General features: G+C 38.0%; 1 protein-coding gene across 11 annotated transcripts in view; it reads right to left on the reverse strand.

Annotated features, from left to right (window-relative positions):
* ACSL4 (acyl-CoA synthetase long chain family member 4) overlaps nt 1-25493 on the reverse strand; it is a 100423-nt gene that overhangs the window by 61537 nt on the left and 13393 nt on the right. For 10 of the 11 annotated variants that reach the window (XM_053917084.2, XM_053917083.2, XM_053917080.2 and 7 more), the window contains one exon: nt 1269-1320. The exons of the other annotated variant lie outside the window; for it this stretch is intronic. The gene's annotated coding sequence lies outside the window, so the exon portion shown is untranslated. The remainder of the gene's footprint in view (nt 1-1268; nt 1321-25493) is intronic. 11 annotated transcript variants of the gene reach the window in all.

Raw genomic sequence — 25493 nt, forward strand, 5'->3', positions numbered from 1 at the left:
AATTTAGTACTTAGCAATACAAGAACACTAAGTCTTTCAGATTTCCTTATACCTGGAATTCAAAATTAGTCATGAGCACATACAAACTACTAGATTTTCTGTTTCAACTTCATAATCTATTATAATGACAGCAATTCTCAGAAGACCAGAAATACGAGAGAGGCACCACTGTATAAAGGGTTTTGATCCTGGTTCAGCAGCTTACTGAGCTGTAAGACCTGACAGAAACAAGTAACGCCCAGTCTGTTTCCTCATCTGTAAAATGAAAAGGTTAGATTCAGATTTGAAGATACCACAGACCAGTAAAAAATTTATAAAGAAAGAAGGAAGGTGAGGGGAATAAATATAACTGTTGACTTTTTGGCAGGCAGGAACATTTAAAAAAAAAAAAAAAGAGCCCTACCACTTACCATCACAATTATTTCATAAAATATGGAACATGTTTAATGCCCCCAAATTAGAAGGATATATCTTGTAATAAGAAGCAATCCTTTAAATGGGAAAAACTTAGCTTTGAAACATTCATGGCCCATTGTCCTTATTCTCCGCACTTTACCATGGACCAGTAAAAATAAAAACTCTTCACTGACCAGCATTGGTCTAAAAATAAATGTTTGAGAAACACTAGACTAGGTTATTTTCAAGGTCCGAGACTCAAACACTATGATTCTGATTTTAGGTGTTCTGTTGTAAATATTTCTTTTATTCTTTATTATTGTCTACAACAAGTGCCTCAGTGAACTATAGTGCGAACACTTAAATTTTTGAAGATCAGAAGTATGTTTAAAATAGTCTAAGAAAAATAGTAACTACAATAAACTTGAATTTATTGTGGGAAAGTGTACACTACTACAGATTTAACTTCATCAATAATAATGAACCATTCACTGAACACTTACTATTAAGCCCATTTTACAGATGAGGAAATTGAGACAAAGGGAAGCTAAATAGCTTGCCAAGACACATGTTGATTAGAACTCCAATCCGTTACTCCATTTTTTTATTTCGCAAGGAAAAGATTTTATTTAGATTTTAATGATCACTTCCCCCTTTATAAATGAGTGACAGATGGTTTAAATCTTAGGAGTTGCACAGGAAAATTTTTTCCTATTACTTTTCCAAATATTACCTTTTTAAACACAAACATAAATACTGGCAGGATTCTTCCACTATAAGAAGAGTCAAGATGCCTGTTATTATGAGCAGTTAATTTTCTCCAAAAGCTGATAAAAATACATGTTTAGAATTTTTAAAGGACAAATACTTACAGATTTCCTCTTTTTCTCTTAAGAAGACACGTATATTTTTCACGATTTCAATCTGCAATAAGAGACAACATTTATGGGTACAATGACAAGAAGAAAAGAACCCCTCAAGTGCTATTTGTGAACGTTAGCTCATGATGAGCCATGTACTAAAGGAAAAACAAAGAGTGACTGGAGATGAGTGCTTAATGAGAAGGAGTGCTACTAGGAGCTCGGAAAAGTAAAAGTAACTGAGAAACAGCACTTCGAATTCTGTGAACAAATGGCAAGATTAAAAGATAAGCAGAGGAACTAACAGACATTTTCCCAAGAAGACATACAGATGGCTAATAGGTAGATAAAAAGGATACTCAACATCACTAATCATCAGGGAAACACAAATCAAAACCACAATGAGATAGCGCCTCACCCTTGTTATGATAACTATTAGCAAAGAGGCAAGAGATAATATGGGTTGGTGAGGATGTGGAGAAATGGGAACCACTGTGTACTGTTGGTGGGAATGTGAATTGGTGCAGCGGCTATGAAAAATAGAATGGTGGTTTCTCAAAATACTAAAAATATATCTACCATATGATTCAGCAACCCCACTTCTGGGTATATATCCAAGGGAAATGAAAACAGAGTATCAAAAAGATGTTTGAACCCCCATGCTTATTGCAGCATTGGTTCAAAATAGCTAAGAAAGTAAAACAACCTAAGTGCGTGCCAACTGATGAACAGATAAAGAAGATGAGGTGCACACACACACACAGAGGGGTACTGTTCAGAAATAAGAAAGAAGGAAATCCTGTCATTTGCAACAACACAGATGGACGTTGAGGGCATTATACTTAGTGAGATAAGCCAGGCAGAGAAAGACAAATATTGTACAATATCACTTATATGTGAAATCTTAAAAAGCTGAAGGCATGGAAACAGTAAAATGTGGTGACTAGGGGTTAGGGGATAAGGGGAAATGTGGACATCTTGTTAAAGGGTACAAATTTTCAACTAGAAGATGATAAGTAAGTTATGGAGATCTAATATACAGCATAGTGACTGTAGTCGACAATACTATGTTCTATTCTTCAAAACTGCTACGAGACTAGATCTTAAATGTCCTCACCACAAAAAAGAAATGATAGTTATATGACATGATGGAGATGTTAGCTAAAGTTATGGTGGTAATCATATTACAACATACAAATGTAACAGAGTAACATAGTGTATACATTAAACTTACACAATGTTGTATGTCAATTATACCTCAATAAAAATTAGAAAGAAAATGCAAGAAGCTGTAGTCATGTTCTTAACAAATTTGTACCTCTCAGTCCTCCCAGTCGGGATAGGAGCCAACTTTAGAGACAGAGACGAAGGCTGACCACAGGATACCAAACAGACATTCCCACCCACAAAAACCTGCAGGCACCTATTCTCCCAACAAAATAAAAAATGACCCTTGGCTGGTGTGGCTCAGTGGATTGAGCATGTGAACCAAAAGGTCTCCAGTTCGATTCCCAGTCAGGGCACATGCCTGGCTTGCAGGCCAGGTACCCAGTAGGGGGCACACAAGAGGCAACCACACATTGATGTTTCTCTCCCTCTCCTTCTCCCTTCCTACCCCTCTCTCCAAAAATGAATAAATAAAATCTTTTTTTAAAATTAGATATTTTCATTCCCCCTCAAGGAATATACAGATCAGATTTGTGATCTTCAAAATATATACACTAGGGTTTAGGGGTCAGTTTACAGTTAAGGCATTACCATGTTTTGGAATATGCAGGAGGAAACTATAATACCATGTGAATACTCAAAACAATAAAATAAGGCCCTTTGGTAATTTGATATTGCTTACTTATATATTTCAACTCCCCTGGGGTGTCCTGGGCATGATAAAATGATTCTGAAAAACTAAGCTTTTATTTTCACTCAGTAGTACTCAGTACTACTTTCGTACGATTAAGAGAATAACCCTTCAAATTTCAAAAATCTATATAGTCCAATGGAAGTCATAGCTGGTAGTAATTAAGACAGTTAATTTTCTCCTTTGTTACCATTAGAAGGATGAAGGAAAGGATGATTTATACCCAGGCTTATTACTAACAGAGTATGCCTTTTATTTTTCTTTCTTTCTTTCTTTCTTTCTTTCTTTCTTTCTTTTTAGAGAGAGGGGAAGGGAGGGAGAAAGAGAGGGAGCGAAACATCAATGTGTGGCTGCCTCTCTCACGGCCCCCACTGGGGACCTGGCCCACAACCCAGGCATATACCCTGACTGGGAATCGAACCGGCGACCCTTTGGTTTGCAGCCTGTCCTCAATCCACTGAGCTACACCAGCCAGGGCTATTTTTCTTTAAAAGAACTACTTCCCAACACCAGGTTACTATCCACAATCTACTTTTGGGTAGGGGGTGCTGGTGACAGTATCAGTACATGTGTGAATACAAATGGTTTAGACTATTTATACACAGAAAACATGCTATTTAACACTTTATTTTCCTCCCAGAGGGCTAACATTTATTATTAACACAAAGAAAAGGTAACTTCATATACAGTCATGTGCTACATTTAACAACATTCTTGGTCAACAATCGACCGCATATACGATGGTGGTCCAATAAGATTATAGTAGAGCTGCCCTGGCTGGTGTAGCTCAGTGGATTGAGCATAGGCTGTGAACCAAAGGGTCACTAGTTCAATTCCTAGTCAGGGCACATGCCTGGGTTGTGGGCCATGTCCCCATTGGGGGCCACATGAGAGGCAACCACACATTGATGTTTCGCTCCTTCTCTTTCTCCCTCCCTTCCCTTCTCTCTGAAAATAAATAAATACAATCTTTAAAAAAAGATTACAGATTTGTTAATAATAATAATAATAATAATAACAATAATAATAAGACTGTAGTAGAGCTGAAAAATTCGTCTTGCCCGGTGATGTAACATTGTGACATCATAGCACAACACATTACTCTCATGTTTGTGGTGACGCTGGTGTAAACAAACCTACTGCACTGCGAGTCCTATAAAAGCACAGCAAATATAATTATGTATAGTACATAATACTTGGTAATGAAAATAAATGACTATGTTACTGTTTTATGTATTTAATACACTATACACTTAATCATTACTTTAGAGTGTACTCTTTCTACTTAAAAAAAGTTTGCTGTGAAACAGTCTGCTGCGTTATGCAGGCAGCAGCCTCATACATCTCATGACTGTGCATCACTTGATTGCACTATTTTCTCTTGTGCTTCATTTAATTTCGTGTTGTTTTTTACAGTAACATACAGCACAGGCTTGTAGCCTATGAGCAATTAAGCAGCACATGACTGTACATGTTGAAATAAAGTCGAAGGAACTCACAGAGAATGTTGGGGAGAAAACTTAGTATTTCTACATACAAATGTATATATTTCCCCCACCTCACAGATTAATTCTGGTAATTGATAAACACTAAAAACCAACTTTCTATAAAATCATTTAAAGACGTATAGGTGGTAGAGCAGGAGGTGGGGGTAGGGCTACAAAACTATCCACTAGTTTGCTTAATTTGGAAAATAATTTCATTAGTGAATATTTGCAAAGGATAGTTAACACTTGGTAACTGGTACTATGGAGAAATTTAAGAGGATAATCAAAAATGTCAAGGAATTCTCTCAGCTGGATGAGAGTCCCTGTTTAGCCCTTATCAAATGGGAAGAATGAAGCAACTCAGAGGGTTTGTTTTTTTTTTTTCCACTTTTTATTCCAATAATGTCACTTTTGGGAATTTATCCTATAAAAATAAGATGAATAGTTTTATTTTTTAACATTTAGCTCTATGGACCATTTAGAATTGGTCACGGTATATAGTGTGAGATTCAGCTACAATTTTTTCTTCTTCCAAATGGCTGTTCAGTTGTCCCAACACAATTTGTTTTAAAAGCCCATCTTTATGTCAGAGGTTCTTTAATACACAAGAACGACACAATTTTTCTCAGTGCCTATAACCTTAAAGGACATTTCTTTCATCATAAAAAAGAGAGAAAGCAAGCACTGGCTGCCAGGTAGATAAAAGGGAAACAACACACATTTTCTAAGCTAGCCCGATCGAGTTTCTCTACATAAGAGAAAATCTGACCCTACACTTGCCTTTCTCCGAGCCTCCCCCTACCAAACAGCACCCACCTTTTAATCAACCTACTTAAATAAATTAAAGATAACTTAATATAAGAATTGAGCAGATTATCACCATGCAGGTTCTACTTACAGTTTGTAGGGAAGAGGGATAATCTTGCTATGATTATAGTGCAAATTTTAGTCATACTTTCCACTTTCATGGATATGCAAGTTTTTGTAATATAAGAAAGTTGGAAATCTTTAGCATAGCAAGTTTTTAACACACTGAAACATATAATATGGTTCGTTTCTACTTAACAATCACCTGGTGGTATGAAAAAAGAGACAATACAGCATTTAGAGTTTATCATCTTCCAATTAGGGAACGAGGCAGCACTGAGAAAGCTTTGCTCACTGAATGAGTCCAGGGGAGCAAAGCTGCATCCATGCAGCTAACAAAGTGATTGAGGAAAAAGCGACACAAATCCAAGGTGGTGTCACTCAACTTCAGACAACCCTCATATTTTCAGACAAAGTTAAAGACAAACCATTAATGCGCTTAAGTTTTGCCCTCTCTTCAGATAAGTTAGTCTGTTAACCAATATTTTGAAAACATTCTTCCAGAAGTAAATACTAATAAACTTCTAGTAGCATCTGTTGGAAATATTTCAAGCATGATGCATCCTCCTCCTGTACTTAATGTCAAGGATCAATCTCAGTAAATTTAAAAACAAATATTTCAGAAAACAGTAGAACATATTGACAAAGCCCTAACTAGTTAGTGTTCAAATCTAAAAGAAAATTCTGGTGAATCCCTTGCAAAACATTTCCCTAAGCAATGTTCTTTTACAGGTCGTCTTCTTACATTTACTGGGGTGACACTGGTTAACAAAATTATAAAGGCTTCAGGCACACAATGCCACACACATCATCTGTGCACTGTAGGCGTGTGTTTACCACCCCTATGTGTCTTATTTTACATAAATATATGTCATATGTTGGCAGGTAGTAGTAGGTAAAAACTGCCCTTCTGTAAAAACAATTCAAATATTGGAAATGTTGCAACCAAGAAATAACGTAGGTACAAAACAATATGTGTCACAATGAGGTACCATCTCACAACGGTCAGAGTGGCCAACATAAACAAATCCACAAACAAATGTTGGAGAGGATGCGGAGAAAAGGGAACCCTCGTGCACTGTTGGTGGGAATGCAGACTGGTGAGGCCACTGTGGAAAACAGTATGGAATTTCCTCAGAAAACTAAAAATGGAACTGCCCTTTGACCCAGCAATTCCGCTGCTGGGATTATACCCTAAGAACACTGAAACACCAATCCAAAAGAACCTGTGCACCCCAATGTTCATAGCAGCACAATTTACAATAGCCTAGTACTGAAAGCAACCTACGTGCCCATCAGCAAATGAGTGGATCCAAAAACTATGGTACATTTACACAATGGAATTCTACGCAGCAGAGAGAAAGAAGGAGCTTATACCCTTTGCAACAGCATGGATGGAACTGGAGAGCATTATGCTAAGTGAAATAAGTCAGGCGGTGAGGGACAAATACCATATGATCTCACCTTTAACTGGAACATAATCAATAGAAGAAAAAAGTAAAGAAAATATAACCAGAGACATTGAAGTTAAGAACAATCTAACCATAGCCAGAGGGGAGTGGGGAGAGGGGATTACAGGAACTACTATAAAGGACACATGGACCAAATCAAGGGGGAGGGTGGAGGTAGGGGAGGGAGGTGGGTTTGGCAGGGGTGGGGTGGAGAGATGGGGAGAAAAAGGCATACAACTGTAATTGAGTAACAATAAAAATTAAAAAAAAAACAGTATGTGTGACTCCATTATATATACATATATTTGAGTAGGTACATATTTAGCAAGATATCCACCAAATATTAATGCTAGTTATTTCTGTGCAGAACTACAGGTATGTTTTTCTATTTTGTATTCTTTGTGCTGATTTAGTATCTTCCAAATTTTCCATAAATAAAAATTGTTTACTTAATATTTGATTTCAAAGTCACAAAGGAGCAAGAAAATGACATTTCTTTTTTTTTCTTTTTTTAAAAGATTTTTATTTATTTTTAGAGAGGGGAAAGGAGGGAGAAAGAGAGGGAGAGAAACATCAATGTGTCGTTGCCTCCCACACACCCCCTACTGGGGACAAGGCCCGCAACCCAGGCATGTGCCCCGACTGGGAATCAAACTGATAACCCTTGGGTTCGCAGGCTAGCACTCAATCCACTGAGCCACACCAGCCAGGGCAGAAAATGACATTTCAAACGGACCTACAGGACTTTCATAAGCCAGTCAGAGGACCTACTGGAGGCTGCTGCTCCAAATTTATGATAGAGCAGAATCCTTTCTTTTCCCTTTAAGAACCTACTTGAGTATAAGTGGTCCAGAAGCCTTAAATGGTCATAAGATTGTGAGTCACCTGATTCAAAAACATTAAAATGAATTAAAGAAATGTTATAACCTATGTAAAACAACCCAACATCTATTGTGGGTAAAGAGTACGGAGATAATTCCAGATTGTCATAGACTAGAAGCAACGTTGCTTCTAGTCTATGTTGCTAGAATGGAAAGGTTAGGTGACCTAAAACAAAAAAGTGTTTTTAAAACATGCATGATATGCAACAAAACTGTTTAAAAAAATTGAAACATTACAAAATTTAAAAATCAAAGTGAAAGTATCTTTTTAATTCAATCATCTACAAATAACAGGTTTTAGTAGTTTCATTGATACCCTTTGGGACTTTTAAAGGCAGATTTTAGTACATACACACAGATTTGCAACTTTCTAAAAAACGCCTCTCTTGCATATCTTCCATGTCCAAACACATAGATCTACCTAATAATTTTTAACAGTTCTATGGTATTCCACTGTATGATCATAGCGAAATTAATTATAACCAATCTTCCCTATTGATGGACATATTGGATTTTTCTAATTTCTCATTAAACATACAGCAATGAACATTCTTAGTAATACAGTTATGCCAGTGCTTCTATAGGATAGATTTCTAACAGAATTGCTGAGTCAAAAGGGTATGACCATTTTAGATTTTAGTCTATTAAAATTGCCCTCCAGGTCTAGAAGCAGAGACACCCTAGGTTCACAGGGGGCAAACACAAGGACTGCGGGCCAAATCCATCTAGAATCCAGATGGCCGTCCATCTTGTTTCTACCCGGAGGTGACAGCACCCAGCTCTCACTTAACTGTTAAGAAATAGTTACATTTACACAGTCCTAACATTACATTCAGCCCTTTGAAGGCAACCACAAAGCTGATGTGGCCCTCGGTGAAAATGAGTTTGACACCCCTGCCGGAGTCCTCTTTTCTTTTTTCTTTTCTTTTTTTTTTTAAAAAAGGTCTTTTTATTTACTTACTTTTACAGAGAGGGGAAGGAAGGGAAAAAGAAAGAGAGAGAAACATCAATGTGCGAGAGACACGTGGATCAGTTGTCTCTTGCACACCCCCAACAAGGGGCCTGGCCCACAATCCAGGCATGTACCCTAACTGGGAATTGAACTGGTAACCTTTCGGTTCAATCCACTGGCTCAATCCACTGAGCCACACCAGCCAGGGTGATACCCTAGTTTCAATGATCATACTTAGCACCTAGATCTTGGGTTTCCAATTACCATTCTCCAATTTTAAAAAACAAACAAGGTTCTTTGGAGAACCAGTTGATTCCAGAGCAAGGGCAGGAAAAATGGGCAAGTTGAACCTAGTATCTTCTGGTGTCAGAAAGTAATAAAGTGCTTTTTAAAAAAGTGGGGACATGTCAGAAGGATACAGGGGCCAACCGAAAGGAGCTCCCAATGGTCAAAAGCTGGAACAATTTGCACAAAATAAATGATAATATTAGATTATATCCCAAAGAATAAAATAAATATCCATGAGCCAATACTAACACAAATAAATGATTGACTGAATAAATAAATGAGGGAAAAGGGACCAATAAGACCCTCTGTAAGGTCCTCTGTAAGGACCCTTCTCCAACTGAGGGAGAAGGGTCCTTACAGAGAATTTTAATTAAAACATCCTCCATCCCAGATGGAAGGAATAAGAGAAATAGAAAACCTCCGTTAATACGCCACAAATCTCCAGTTATAACTGCTGCAGGCAAAATCCATCAATGGATGCAAACAGTGGTGACTAAAAGTTTAAAGTTGAACTGGATATATTCATGTTCTTAAAGCATCTACCCCAGATATGTATTAATACAACATATTATAATGGCTATTTATTAATTGCAAAGAGAAAAATTGTAACCTCAATATAGTAAAACACAGTTGACATCACTTTAACTAGGTGATCAAGATTATTAGTGTATACACGACACAGAAAAATGACACAACTTTGCTTCTGTTGTATTCTTACCCAAACTGCACAGTCTCAATCTAACCATGAACAATATTACATACACCCAAATTAGGGACATTCTACAAAGTAACTGACCAGTTAATCTTCAAAGTTGTCACGGTGATGAAAGGCAAAGGCTGAGGGACTGTCATGGATTAGAGAAGACTAGGGAGACATGACAACTAAATATAATGGGGGATCCTGGACAGAAAAAGATGTTATTCAAAACAATAATGAAATTTGAATCAAGTCTATAGTTTAATTAATAGTGTTGTACCAATGTTAATGTGTTAGTTTTGTTAACATCTTACATAATTATGTTATAGTACAAAATGTTAACATTAGGGGGAGCTACGAGAAAGATCCATGTAAATGGTGTATTTATTTTGTATTTATTGCATTGGAAACTTATTTGAAAAAATAATGGTAGAAAACTTCCCTAATTTGGTGAAGGAAATAGACATGCAAGTCCAGGAAACACAGAGAGTCCCAAACAAGTTGGACCCAAAGAGGACCATACCAAGACACATCATAACTAAAATTCCAAAGGTGAAAGATAAAGAGAATCTTAAGAGCAGCAAGAGAAAAACAGAGAGTTACCTACAAAGGAGTTCCCATAAGAGTGTCAGCTGATTTCTCAAACTTTGCAGGCAAGAAGGGAATAGCAAGAAGTATTCAAAGTCATGAAAGGCAAGGACCTACATCCAAGATTACTGTATCCAGCAAAGTCGTCATTTAGAATGGAAGGGCAGATAAAGTGCTTCCCAGATAAGGTCAAGTTAAAGGAGTTCATCATCACCACACCATTATTATTCAAAATGATAAAAGGAATATAAGAAAAAGAAGGTGAAAACTATGAACATTACAATGACAACAAATTCACAACTATCAATAACCGAATCTAAAAAAACAAACTAAGCAAACAACCAGAACAGGAACAGAATCATGGATATGGAGATCATTTGGAGGGTGAGGGGAATGGGGGAAAATGGGGGAAAAGGTACAGGGAATAAGAAACATAATTGGTAGGCACAAAAGAGACGGGGGGGGGCGGTTTAAGAATAGTACAGGAAATAGAGAAGCCAAAGAACTTATATGCACGACCCATGGACATGAACTAAGGGGGGGGGGGCATGAACTGGAGGGAAGGGGTGTAATGGGAAGAGGGGGGCGGGGGGCAGAGGGGGAAAATTGGGACAACTGTAGTAGCATAATCAATAAAATATACTTTTTAAAAAGTTGTGTCAACTAAGAATAAAGAAATTACTCAGTGCTGCCAAACATATCTAAAAATGCACTTTATATACTGTTGACAGAAGTGTAAATTGGGACAAGCTTTATAGGCAGTAATTTGGCAGTATGCATCAAGAGGCCTTAAGTTATACTTCATAGCGTAGTCATTTCACTTTCTACTTCTAGGAATATCCTAAGGAACTAATCAGAGATGCATGCACAAAAATGTAGGCAGTAGTCTTCACTGTAACATAAATAACAAAAAACTAGAAATAATTTCAAATGCCCAAAAGGAGATTGGTAAAGTAATGATGTATCCACATGATTAAACATGGCAGTCAGCAATGCAACATTATCAAAGAATATTAAAGGACGTGGTAAAATATATGTAGTGAAATTGGTTTAACGTGAAACAAAGCACAGTATTAGCTTCTTTAAATATACACAGGCTACAAGACAAACTGTTCATCTGTGGGTTGCAGAATTACAGCTGATTTTTAGTTTTTATCCTTATGTTTTCCTTAAATTTCCTAACACTTCTACAGTGAATATATTACTTTTACTATTTAATAAATAGAAAATATAGCGCTAGTCTTTCAACTAATTGTAGTGTGTGTCTGCATATGTTGATAAGTGACAATGAATATGGCTGTGTGGCCTGCTCAAGTGGCAAAGTGACCCTGTAAAAGGAGCCACAAGTTGACTTGAACTGCTACAGAAAAAGACTGGACACCTCTGTTTTTAAACTCAAAGGAAAATAAACTTATTTTGCATATGTACTACAATCTATGAAGCTAAACAAAATTTTCTTTTTTCTTACTGTAACTAAAATGCTAACTGTTTCTTTCCGGTCACCTATGTCAAAATGTGACTAACAAAGTCTGACCACTACTAGCAAGTGAAGAGACAATATCGAACAGCCAGACAATCCTGAGGGGTTCTCCACTGATGTAAATAAATTTTTTTTAAAGCTCAGAGTTTGACTCACTTTTCTTATTAAAACAAACAGGAACTCAAATGCCAAGGCCAGATGTTATCTGCATAAAATTTAATAAGCATACTTGCACTTTTCTTCTCCAAAAGGAACATGTTTCTCAGCTGACCAGGATCAGCCCCCTTATGGTGACACGTGCTACCAGAAAGGTATCAGAAGCCAAAAGGCACCAAATGAGTATCACTTCTTTGCTTTCCGCTCAGGTAATAACAGGGATTATGAAAGGAGGGGATTTCAGAAGTTAGTTCTCCATCCGTACCCTGTTTACAACCTGATTTCTGGGAGCAACTACTCAAACTTCAGAGAATGTCATGTTACCAAAGACTGTCTTGCTTCAGACATTATAATCAAATGTAACATCATATTACAAATACGTACAAGCTAACATCTAAAAGTAGGAGTCATAAAAGGCTGAATCATTTCTTTCCCTCAAAGTTTTCATTTCAAAATGTTTTGGGCAACAGTAAGGTATCATTAAGTAATCTCACTTCCTGTAAGGACAACAGTTCTGAATGTGTCCTTTAATAACCCCAACAGGGCTTCACAGCATGGACTTCACAATGCAAAAAAACTGTAAAAAGAACACAGCTGCTACACATACAACTCCACTGTAATATACAATAATATTTGAAATTTAGTGGTTTCACTCCAAAGTAAAGGGAACTCTGTGGCTCCTGGTTACCTCAACTGGTTGAGACAATGCTTCTGAAGCTAAGTTCACAAATTTGATCCCTGTATGAATTGTTTAAAATGAGAGTGATTACATTTCCCACCTTGCCAAGGTCTGTCCTCTGGTTTTCAGCCACTGTTCCAGGGTAATTATTATCAGAGCTCCCCACCCCTAGTGATGACCCCAGGAATAACCCTAATTCTGGTCCCACAGAGAACATGGCAAGAATGTATGGCTACATCAGCAGAAGCCAAACTTCACTACTGGAAAAGGCATTTCCAAGTACTAGTTCCTGAATGAATCCATAGTCATATGCAAATGGCCAAGTAAATGAAAGCACCAGCTTTGGGCCATTTTACACACGTGTGCATGCACACACACACACACACAACTCTCTATTCCATGTTTCCGCTTCCAATATCAAATCATGACAAGCTCAAACAATTTATGTAAAACTGAACATCCAACTTCTAAAACCTAGTGTAGCCCTGGCAGGTGTGGTTCAGTGGACTGAGTGCCAGCCTGCGAACCAAAGGATCGCCAGTTCAATTCCCAGTCAGGGCACATGCCTGGGTTGAGGGCCAGGTCCCCAGTAGGGGGCATGTGAGAAGCAACCACACACTGATGTTTCTCTCTCGCTCTTTCTCCCTTCCTCCCCCCTCTCTAAAAACAAATAAATAAAATCTTTAAAAAAATAAAAATAAAATCTACGGTAAAACCTTAACTGATAACTTAAAACTGAAGTCAATTCCTCATCTTATAAAACACACTTGTATTTTAGGTACATAAAGGATAAATCAGATCCACTGTAAGAAAATACCTCCATGTATAGATTTTTAATTTATATGACTTTTAAAGACTATAGCCTTATTTAAGAAGTTGTGTTTACCCTTTAATACAAAGTCAGAGAAAAGGATATGGCCAAGTTAACTTGAGCTTTCCAAAGAAAAATTCTAATCTTCTGAGGAGTCTATATATTCATTTGTTTTTTGCAAACAAACAAATAAAAATAACCAATTATAATTTCCCATCTATGATTTTTCTGGAAAATACCAGTTAGTAAACTTAAGGGTTGTCATCAAATGAGGTATTTGACTTCCAATCAGTGATAAAAGACTAAAGCAAACCGGAGATTTTCTGGGCTAACCCAGATACTAACTATAAGGTTAAGGGATTTTTCACATATTCTTAAGTTGCAGCTCTTGGAATGGTCTGTGACTAGGACAATTTACTGAGAAAGATTTTATTTACCTAGGCCCAACAGGAAAAAAAATCAGAAATTAACACAACAAGATGCTACACTTCATGGAAGTCTAAACAGGTGGCCAATGCCCTGACAGGTGTGGGTCAGTGGGTTGGGTGTCATTCTGCGAACAGAAAGGTCACGGGTTCAATTCCAGGTCAGGGCACCTGCCGGGGTTGTGGGCCAGGTACTGAGTTGGGGCTGTACAAGAGGCATTCGATGGATGTTTCTCTCCCTCTCTTTCTCCCTCCCTTCCCTTCTCTCTAAAAATAAATAAAATGCTGAAAAATAATAAAGAAGTGGCCAATGAATTTCCAACATAACTGAATGCCCTGCCAAGAGGCAGTCTACTGTGGAAGTTAGGGGACAACATCCTAGAGCCAGATGGCCTGGGTCCAATTCCTGGCTGTGGCACTTTCCTAGAGTGTGATGACCTTGAGGAAGTTAGTGAACCTCTTTGCCTCATTTGCCACAACTCTAAAATGGAAAGAATACTAATGCTACTTACGGGGACTGCTGTGAGGCTTCAATGATTGATCTCATGGCTCCAGCCATCAGAACTTTCTCAAAAGCACCAAGTTTAATCTCCAACCTCTGCATCTGGCATACACTTTTCCCTCTGCCAAGAACATTTTCTTCCATTTTTTTGGCTTCCTTTAGGTCTTAGCTTCAATGACACTTCTAAAAAGCCTTCCTTGACCTCCCCATACTATGTCTGGTGCCTCTGCCATTTGCTCTCCAAGCACCCAGATAGTATAGCACTTAAACTTGTTCTGGTCTTTGTTCCCCCGCTGGGCTATAAGCCTATTAAAGGCAGAATTCAAGTCTGTGTGGATTGCCACCATAATCTTCAGAACCTGGCACAGTAAAGGAACACAGTAGGTGCTTACTGAACAGCTCTTAAATGAACACGGAATGAAATAACAAGTCATACACAGGAGAAAGGAAACCAAAGAATGTGTTCTGAGTTAAATATTTCACTTTAGGTAGAAGTTTATGCCTCTTCACATCTGAGATATATAGGAGTACTTCCTCTCATATATTGAGAAGCTTGAAATTAAACGTGAGAAGTGCCATATTCTGACAGAGTAAAAAATTTACACTGATTTTGCATTGGAATCATGGCTTCATAGCAGAGAAATAGCAGCTGATTTAGTGTGTTTAAACTTATTTCATGTCTCCTATTCCATAGCCTTTATTTAAATAAGGATATCACAGCAAAATTATATGGCTGGTATAGCTTCCTAAATATTATCAGCTAGGCTAAAGGAAACCCATAAGTTCCACTGGCATAAATGGGGAGAAAGGGAAGGTGAGACCATGGATGTGAAAGAAAGGAAGTGAAAGTATTTGAAAGGTTGGAGAGTAGTACAGCAACATCAGCAGTTCATCTATAAGGTACCACTGCGTGGCACCAGTGCCCAGGTGAGCCAATACAAATATGGAACCAGGAGACAGCTGTTGGGCTACCTTGCAGAGCTTTGGTCGAATGCTCAGAAGTCTATTTTCAATACACTGATAGGCAGATGCAATTCATTAGGGTTCAAGTTCTCTGCATACGTCATTGACATGGGCAGAGGTCTTAAGGATGTGGTTTCCAGAGCCACTTGGAAGGTCTTTGTGTTTCAGAATTGGCTTACCGTTCTAAAATGCAGAACTTCTCAGTAGAGTGAAAGCCCAGGGATTTTCAGTGGAGTGAGAAGAAGGCAAAAGAGATCGGAACAACCCAGAAAGATTTTCCGAACTATTACAATGACCCATATAATACTGCCAATAGTCACAAATCTGTTACATACAAAAAAACAGCAATTTCAAAGGGTTCGGCCAAATACACACATATTTAGAATCACTGAATGAATGAGCTACTTTTACTGATAAGTGTGTGTCGTATTTTCAGGTTTGTTAGGGGGAAAAGGTTGAGAATACCTGCATAGTTTGACCTTAAGTAATGAAGAATTAAATAAGCAAAGAAATGGAAACAAAACACGTAAAGATAGAGAATACATTAAACTATAACTACATTTAAAACAGCAGACATGGGAAGATAGTCACAAAAAGTATGAATGCCATTTAAGTGTTAAAAAAAGTAAATTACCAAAAAAAACAGTATATAAAACACATTTCTAACCTGTCTTTTAGGAAAATCCAAATAATTTGGAGGTGGGGGGGGATGGATTCATATTCTCCATAGAAAAAAAATTGGAAGTATAGAAACTAAAAATTTCAGTAGTTGTCTCTGTGTAGGGGAATTGCCTTTTCTTTTATCTTTTCATATATATGTTTTCTAAAGTAAACATGTATAGCAATTTTAGACCCTGGATCAGAAAAAAAAAGACTTTGGTAGACACACTAGGGAAGTCCAAATAAATTCTATAGTTTAATTAAAAGCACTGCACCAATGTTATGCCATGTAAAATGTTACCATTAAGGGGTGCTGAGTAAAGATATATAGGACCTCTGGACTATCTTCACAAATTTGCTGTAAATCTAAAATTATTCCATAATGAAATATTTAATTTAAAAAAAAATAAGCCATGTGTTAAGATCACATTTCAATAATCTAGAAGAATCCATTTGGTTAAGAGATACCTACATATAAACAATATGCCAGCATAAAACTTCTCTGGTAATAAGTCACTAGACTTTCTAGCACGACAATAGAAAGCTGTATAAAGACTATTCCAGAATATGGCCGCTCCAAAATATGAAAGTGTTGTCACCAGATTGGGCACAGACTCACTGAAGCAGAAAAGGTTACGTCTCTATTTTCTTTGGTTTTGTAAACATCATTGCTAAAGATTAACTATCATAGTAACATTTTTATTTGAGGGAAGAAATTAAAAGTAAGTATAGCCAGTAACAAGCCTTTTCCAAGAAACCTAGTTTCCCAAATCCTGGACAGTGAGAGGTGCAGGCACATGCATTTGTCTAAGAAATATTCCGTGAACATTTATTATGTCCTGTCTTTGTGGAGCTAACTATTCAATAGATAATACCTTAAGTGAACATTAGGCTAACAGGGAGAGCAGACATATAGGTAGAATAGGAAAGGAGAGTCACCCCTGAGGCAACCCTCAACCCTATAATAATAATACTCCCAACCAGACAATTATATATTTTTACAAAACTAATAATAATAGCTACCCTCTGGGATTATCCAGTTATACCTGTTACTGCTTATATATCAGCTGGCTTGCCTAAACACAGTATTTTTTTAAAAACATCCTTCAAATATTGGGGAAAGAAATACACAGAGCTACAAAATATAGACAGACATCTAAGCCAACTTGATCGATTTCATTTGTGGACCACCCGCAGCTGTTACAAACAACACTACCTACTGGTAATGATACTACTCCAAGTATAAAATTTGGAATAGGTTAATTCCACTGTGGAACACATCCAATGGAGGAGGTCTCATTACTTGGAGGTTTCACTACTTAAATATTTAAAATGCTTCAATGAGGCACTTTTGCAAAGGATGAGATCCAAAACAAGAACTTCAAGAACATATTTAAGAGAAGTACCAGGGTACTAAAAAGTGCCCAGCAGAGCAGGAGCCTTTTCCCATCTCAGTGAAATAATGTTTAAGGAAGGGGTTACTATTCCATACAAAGGTCAGCCAAGACACCAGCTAGTTTCAACAGTGTGGCTTTTTCCTACTAGTAAACATTGCCCATTTATCCCTAAAGCATTTAACTTCTGCATCTGCAATGCAATTTTGCTTTTAAGGTATTTCTTTGCAGTTATTTCTGCGAATATTTAATCTAAATTATCACCTTTAGATTATAATTCAGTCCGCAAAGTATCTGCAACCAATGGGAGCAGCAGTAACAGCTAAGAAGGTGGTTTGCTGTCTCATGTCTATGGGGCAATCTGCTGCTTATTCTTCAAAAGCAAAACTAAGGTCAACACAAAGGAAGTTTTGAAAGCAAAAGTTTTCTCTTGCCATACATCTGAAGGTCTGGTGGTTATGTGACAGTGCCTTAAGGCAGTGATCTTCAACCTTTTTCATCTCATGGCACACATAAACTAATTACTAAAATTCTGTTTATTATATGTTTTGCTAATCTGACCAAAAAATAGGTGTAATTTTGATTTATTCATACTGAATGGCTACTGTTGTGTTGGCTGTTGTCATTTTTTAAAAAATCCTCACCCGAGGACATGCGTAGTGATTTTTGAAAGACAGGAAGGGAGAGAGACAGAGAGGGAAGGAAACATTGATGAGAAAGAGAATCATAATCATTGATCAGTTGCCTCTCATATGCACCCAACCTGGGACTGAACCCACAACCCAGGCATGTACCCTGACTAGGGATCGAACCTGTGGCCTTCCAGTTTATGGGACAATGCTCCAACCAATTGAGCCACACCAGCCAGGGTGGCTGTTGCCATTTTTTAATTTTAATATCTAAGGGAAAAGAGGCCAGTGCCCCTGATTAGTCAGGTATTGCATATTTTAAAAACTCTTGAGGCCACCAGTTGAAAATCACTGTCTTAAGGTGCTTCCAACACCCCCATTTATTGTTTCCTGGGCTGCTATGCCTGAAAGCAGAGGGTTTGAAAGGCACTGAGGTTCCGTGCCTGGTACCAAGTTCAGGCAACATCCTGGCCTTCCAACAGCAATGGGGTGGTGCTGCTAAAAATAAGAAGCTGTTTGTTTGTTTTTTCAAAAAAGGTCTAGCAATGGTAGGACATGGCCTCAGATCTGGCCAAGTACCAAACTCCATCCTAAACAAACTCCTAATCACTCTTCCCAATGCAAAGGAATAATCTCATGAGAAAAATGTTGACTTCTAAAAGTGAATGGAAAAAAAATTGACCTCAGTGTTACATTAGCTAAGAATGATACAAAATTAGAGAAATCAACAAGGTTGAAAACTAACTCTTTCAACCAAAATTAGCTGCTTCAAAATGAGTAGCTTTCATCTCTTTGTCATTAAAGTAACCCATATATGTTATACAACAACAATCCCACCTTTGAGAACTACAAGTAGAGTTTTGACTCACTATTGCAGATTTCCAATGGAGACTGTTATTAAACACTGCAGGGCTTCTCGCTATGTGTACAGTAAATCCTCACTTAACATCATCAACAGGTTCTGCAACTTTAAGCAAAACCATGTATAAGCAAAGCCACTGTTATCATAGGCTGATTGATAAGAGTTAAGTTCCAACAGCAACTCACAACATTATAATGAAACAACACTGAATTAAATGACACTATTTGAGGACCTGCTATACACTTAGCTTAAGGAACCCCATAGACCATAACTGTTTTTAAAATATGTCTCTAAAGTACAAACTAGAGTTGAGATTCCTGGTTTTCAAAGCTGAAGGTCCACTCTGGCTAGACCATAAATTCAGTGCCACCTGCTCCTCCTTTGGTAACGCCCTAGTACAGCATCCACCTCCTCTTCCCTGCCAGAAGTGCCCTCGGCAACATGCACCTTCAAACAAAGGCAGGAAGGAGCTAGTCAAGGGTCCTCATGGGGTGAGGTGAATTAAAAACAAGATTGTAAGCAAGAACTGTCTCCATAAAGAGTTTTGAAAATAAAATATAATCTTTAGGGTTAGGGGTTCTTTGAGGAAAAGATCAGCTGTCTGAAAATTGTATTAGGAACAAACGTCCCATTTTACCAAAGGTTATCATTGTGACCATAAGCCAATCACCCCACACCAACACGTCATGTAACCAAAGAACAACGGCCTAAATGCAGGGCACCACGGAGATAAGAAAGATATTGGGAGGCTATGTGAGCACTGGAATGTCCTCCCAAGGGCCAGAGGTGCCAGTCTTACAGAGAACTTCCGTCTACAGCAGCTCCGGGGTAACCCCCATGGAGATGGGGCTCCAGACAGCTAGCAGGGCCGGTGTCAGTGTCTTTATATCTCCACTGAATACTTGGTACTCCTGGGGTCATGAATCATCCCTCGTTCAGTTCTACCCACTCAATCCCAAAAGAAATGCTGTAAAAGTGGTGTGGAAACTCCATTTCAAAACAAATAAAAAAGGAGTTCCAGCCAAGATGGAGGCGTAGGTAGAAACCCTTCACTTCCTCGCACAACCAAAAGGAGGACAACAGCCAGTATAAAATCAATAAACAAACAAAAGCGCCAGAAAATCAAAATGCATGGAACTCCAACAACCAAGGAATTAAAGAAAAAAATCCACCAGAACAACCAGACCGGTAAGGCGGCAGACTGCACCTGCGGACTCAGAAAAAAGTGGCAAAGCAAAAAAGGCCTTGGGGGCAGGGCCGGCTGGGCAGGCTATGTGGGCGGGGCTGACTTAAGGGGAAAACTGAGACTCAGAGCTGACAGTGGGCTAAGGCTGGGGTTGCCATGGTGGGACATACTTCCAGTCTTGACACCAGAGTCTGTTGGAAAGTGTGTTAGAGACGGGCCGGCCAGCCTCACTCTTCCCTCTCTGGCCCCTCCCCCACAGGCAGCACCACAGCGCAGCAAAAAGGGCTGCCCCGCCCCCTTACAACCTATCAGCTGCACCAACACAAAGAAGTGTGGCCCAAAGGAAAGAACAGAGCATAACCTCAGAAAGAGAACTAAGCGAGGTGGAGATCACCAACCTATCTGATGGAGAATTTAAAGCCCTAGTAATCAAAATGCTCACAGATCTGATTGAACTTGGTCAAGAAATGAAAAAACAAAGGAAGGATACCCAAAGTGAAATAAAGCAGAATGTTCAGGGAACCAACAGTGACAGGAAGGAAATCAGGACTCAAATCAGCGATTTGAAACAAAAGAAAGAAATAAACATCCATCCAGAAGAAACAAGAATTCAAAAAAATGAAGAGCAGCTTAGGAACCTCTGGGACAACTCGAAACATTCCAATATCTGAATTATAGGGGTGCCAGAAGAAGAACAATGGCAAGAAATTGAAAACTTATTTGAAAAAATAATGAAGGAAAACTTCCCCAGTCTGGCAAAGGAAACAGACTTCCAGGAATTCCAGGAAGCCCAGAGAGTTCCAAAGAAGTGGGAACCAAAGACGAACACATCAAGGCACATCATCATTAAGTTACTCAAGATTAAAGATAAGGAGAGAATCCTAAAAGAAGCCAGAGAAAAGGAGACAGTTACCTGCAAAGAAGTGCCCATTAGACTATCAGCTGATTTCTCAAAAGAAACCTTGCAGGCAAGAAGGGGCTGGAAAGAAGTACTTGAAGTCAGGAAACCCAAGGACCTATATCCAAGATTACTCTATCCAGCAAAGCTATCATTTAGAATGGAAGGGAAGATAAAGTGCTTCTCAAATAAGGTCAAGTTAAAGGAGTTCATCATTGCCAAGCCATTATTACATGAAATGTTAAAGGGACTTATCTAAGAAAAAGAAGATCAAAACTATGAACAATAAAATAACAACAAACTCACAACTATCAACTGAACCTAAAAAAAAGAAAAACAACAAAAACAAAAACTAAGCAAACAACTAGAACAGGAACAGAATCACAGAAATGTACATCACAGGGGAGGAATAGTGGGGAAAAGGTACAGGGAAGAAGAAGCATAATTAGTGGGCATAAAATAGACGGGGAGAGATAAAAATGGTATAGGAAACATAGGACTCAAAAGAACTTATATGTACAAGCCACGGACATGAACTAAGGCGGGGGGAATGCTGGAGGGTTGGGGGGACAGGGTGGAGGGGCGATAAAGGGGGAAAATTGGAAAAACTGTAATAGCATAATCAATAAACATACTTAAAAAAACAAATACAAAAAGAGGTGGGAGTTTCACCATGAGGGTTTCTATTTTGCAGCTATCTCTTCTAAAACTACTTTAAAGGATACCACCTATGAAGAAGCAAATTTGAGTGGTGATGAACATTTTCTAAACAAAGCTACTACCTCATAAACATTTTAATACTTAACAATCTCTTGATGGTCAAGAGAATTTTAAAATTAATGTAAATATGCGTTTAAATTAAAAACCTACTTCCACATAAAAATCCTGACCTTCATACTTGACAACGAAAACAAAATCTAGGTAATGGAATCCAAAAATTGGGAGGCAGACATTTAAGTTTTATAACATCCTTACAAGTTCAGTCATTTGGCTTAAAAGTATGTAATCTATTCATTTGAATGAATATGTATGACATTTCTTTCTATTGAGGGAAATAAATACTACATAGACTCCCATTAGCACATGGCGGTAATTCACCAGCAGAGAGCCTGAACCTTGCCTTTTCTAGTTTTCACATCATGGAAACTACTTGCTTCACAGAACTTCTAACCTACTTCTGTAGGTTATTGCCTGGGCACAGAGGGAGTCCCAAATATTTTACTTTAAATCATCCTAGACTAACTTTGCATGTGAGCAAATCCTGAAGGGTTTCTGTGGTTCTGTGTATACAAATGCCATGATCCCTGGTCTATTTTTGTTGTTGTTCTGTTTGTTTGAAAAACATTCATCTGAAAATTGTTTGTAACTAATTCTGCCCAGCTCTACCTCTCAGTCAAGTTATGATTTGTCAACTGTTCTTTTAAGCTACTTCTCAACTTAGTATCTTCAGTGGTATTGTGGAACATACAGCGTCTTTTCACATGGATTTGTCCCATGAGCCATTAGTGAGAGTTCTATCTTCTCTAGTGCTTTCCACACCAAGACTGACTTTTAAGCTCATTCACCAAGTTCCTCTGAGGGAAGTTTTCAAGCTTTCGGTTCATTTGAGAAGCAGAAATGACTAACATGCAGGTCCCCCCCACTTTAAAAAAGTTCACTTTATGACAATTCGCTTTGACAAAAGGGCTACATTAGTAACAGAAATCGAAAAAACATTTTGCTTTTACAAAAAAGGGCAAAGTACAAAAATAGTATGTGTTTGCTTTGCAGTGAGCCCTTACTGAGGTAGCGTGCATCCCCAACAGCAAGGGCGACACAGCCCAGTTGCTTCCTGGGAACTACACTCAGCATCTCAGCATCAAGCCCCGAAAACTTTGAAATGTGGGAGCATCTGTGCTTTATCTCAATTTCTTCTGTGTATCTGCTAGCAAGATGTGTCCTAAGGTAATTGCTTCTTCACTTTACACCATTTTAGCTTAGGAAAGGGTTCATAAGAATGTTCTACTTTCAGATAGCGAGGGAAACCTATATTCCGAACATAATGACTAATGACCATTTCGGTGGCACCAGCTCTGCCCATTTCTTCAGGTTTTCTTTGATGACTCGTCACTCAGGTACCTCCAGGGGAGTGCTCCTTCAAAACCCTATCATTAGTTTTTTATAGTATAAAAATACTTTAAGCTCATGGGTAATAAATAGAATACCTAAGAGAAAAACAGGTATTTCACCATTCCTTCCACTGCATTAACTTTATAACCACTGGAATCTACCATTACTGTTAACAACATCTAATAGGCCAATCTCACATGCACCTCTTACTAATCAAGTGAGAAATATGGAACCTCTACCCTGACTGCTGTTTAAAATCTAGTAATTTGACAGTACCTTTGAGTGAAAAATCCTCATGCTGTGAAATCAATTCCAAAAAGGCCAATAAGCACATCCTTGGAGATCAGGGATACTGTTTCAATTGCCAGAACAAAAACATGAGCAGCTATACTGGCCTTCATATTAACACCACTGTTTACATGGTAGACTCTTTCTTATATAAAAACTCTACTGAATCCACAGAAAATGATTAAAATATCAAACAGTCTTCAGTATAAAGTGAGGTATTTCACCCTTAAGACCCATAGTATAAATCTGAAGAGTTTATACTGAGTCTTCAGCAGATGTGCTCAATAAATATTTCTAGATGACATGAGAGAGCAGAATACATATATACTTCCCCAATTCAAACCTGGTTCTCCAACACAGTTCTCTTAATATTCAATTTTATATACTATACACTGATGTACTACAGAAAAAGATTCATGTTGCTATAGATACCTAGATTTTCTTTACTTTCATAAATTGTAAAATACAACTAAGCACACACCTTTACCAAGAATTAGAGTTGTTTTTTCCTTGAACCGAAGTTATTCAAGCTCAGTTTTAAAACTTCATTAAAACCAATCTCCACCCAAAAGATATTCCTAATGAATTTTAATATTTTGCACTTTTTCATCATTATTAATAACTACAATTTAAATAACATGTTCATAGTTAAATTCAAATCAGAAATGAACTGGTTTAACATTGAGGGATTTAAAAATTCCTTGGTTATTTACTTTTGCTGACCGTGGCTTTTTTTGAAAGAATATATAGTTTGTTCTAGAAACTGGTTGTTTTAGTTAGAATAGAATGCTATATTCGCATGGCACCATATGGTTCTTTTCTCACCAAGATGTCTTTTTCACTTAGAGTTATCAATCGTGAAAGATGCTCACAATAGTGTCAAGTTAAAGGAAGCAAGTTACAAGTCATTCTGTATAGTAAGAACCCATTTTGTAGGAAGATACATGTTTGCACATGAGCAAGCCCATGTGTACACCTAGGCATGCAACTGTGCATACATGGGGTACACAAACATGTGTGCACAAGCAGATATACTCAAAGTTGATCATGGACCTCTCTGGGTATGAGGTTAGGTGTTTTTATTTTTGTATGCTTATATTTTCAATGCAGAAAATACATAAAGCATTTTAACAAAAGGAGAAAAGTATTTTACAAAAATACCTGAGTCCTCATTAAGTACAAGGCACTACACTTCTAGCACAATGTCTTTGTATAATATACAATGAAGAAATCCCATTGTAAGTGTCTTCCAGTGTGTACATGTTTTGTATTATTAATCTCTATAGTTACTATCAAAACTGTACTTGTAGCCCTGGCTGGTGTGGCTCAGTGGATTGAGTGCTGGCCTGGGAACCAAACGGTCACCAGTTCCATTCCCAGTCAGGGCACAAGCCTGGGATGCAAGCCAAAGTCCCCAGTACGGAATGCATGAAAGACATCCACACATTGATGTTTCTCTCCCTCTCTTTCTCCCTCCCTTCCCCTCTCTCTAAAAATAAATTAATAAAATCTTTTTTAAAAAGTACCTGTAAATTTAGAAATACACTGTAGAATTGCATAGAATAAAAAGTAAAAGAGAACCAACAGTATGGGAAAACATATTTGCCAATGATACCTCTGACAAGGGCCTGATCTCCAAAACATATAAAGGACTCACACGACTCTACTCCAGGAAGACAAACAACCCAATTAAAAAATGGGCAAAGGACTTGAACAGACACTTCTCCAAGGAAGACATACAGAGGGCCCAGAGACATAGGAAAAGATGCTCAGCATCACTAGCCATCAGAGACATGCAAATTAAAACCACAATGAGGTACCATCTCACACCAGTCAGAGTGGCGAACATAAACAAATCCACAAACAAATGTTGGAGAGGATGCGGAGAAAAGGGAACCCTAGTGCACTGTTGGTGGGAATGCAGACTGGTGAGGCCACTGTGGAAAACAATATGGAATTTCCTCAGAAAACTAAAAATGGAACTGCCCTTTGACCCAGCAATTCCACTGCTGGGATTATACCCTAAGAACCCTGAAACACCAATCCAAAAGATCCTATGCACCCCAATGTTCATAGCAGCACAATTTACAATAGCTAAGTACTGGAAGCAACCTAAGTGCCCATCA

This window comes from Desmodus rotundus, chromosome X, assembly GCF_022682495.2.
Source record: "Desmodus rotundus isolate HL8 chromosome X, HLdesRot8A.1, whole genome shotgun sequence".
Lineage (NCBI taxonomy): Eukaryota > Metazoa > Chordata > Mammalia > Chiroptera > Phyllostomidae > Desmodus > Desmodus rotundus.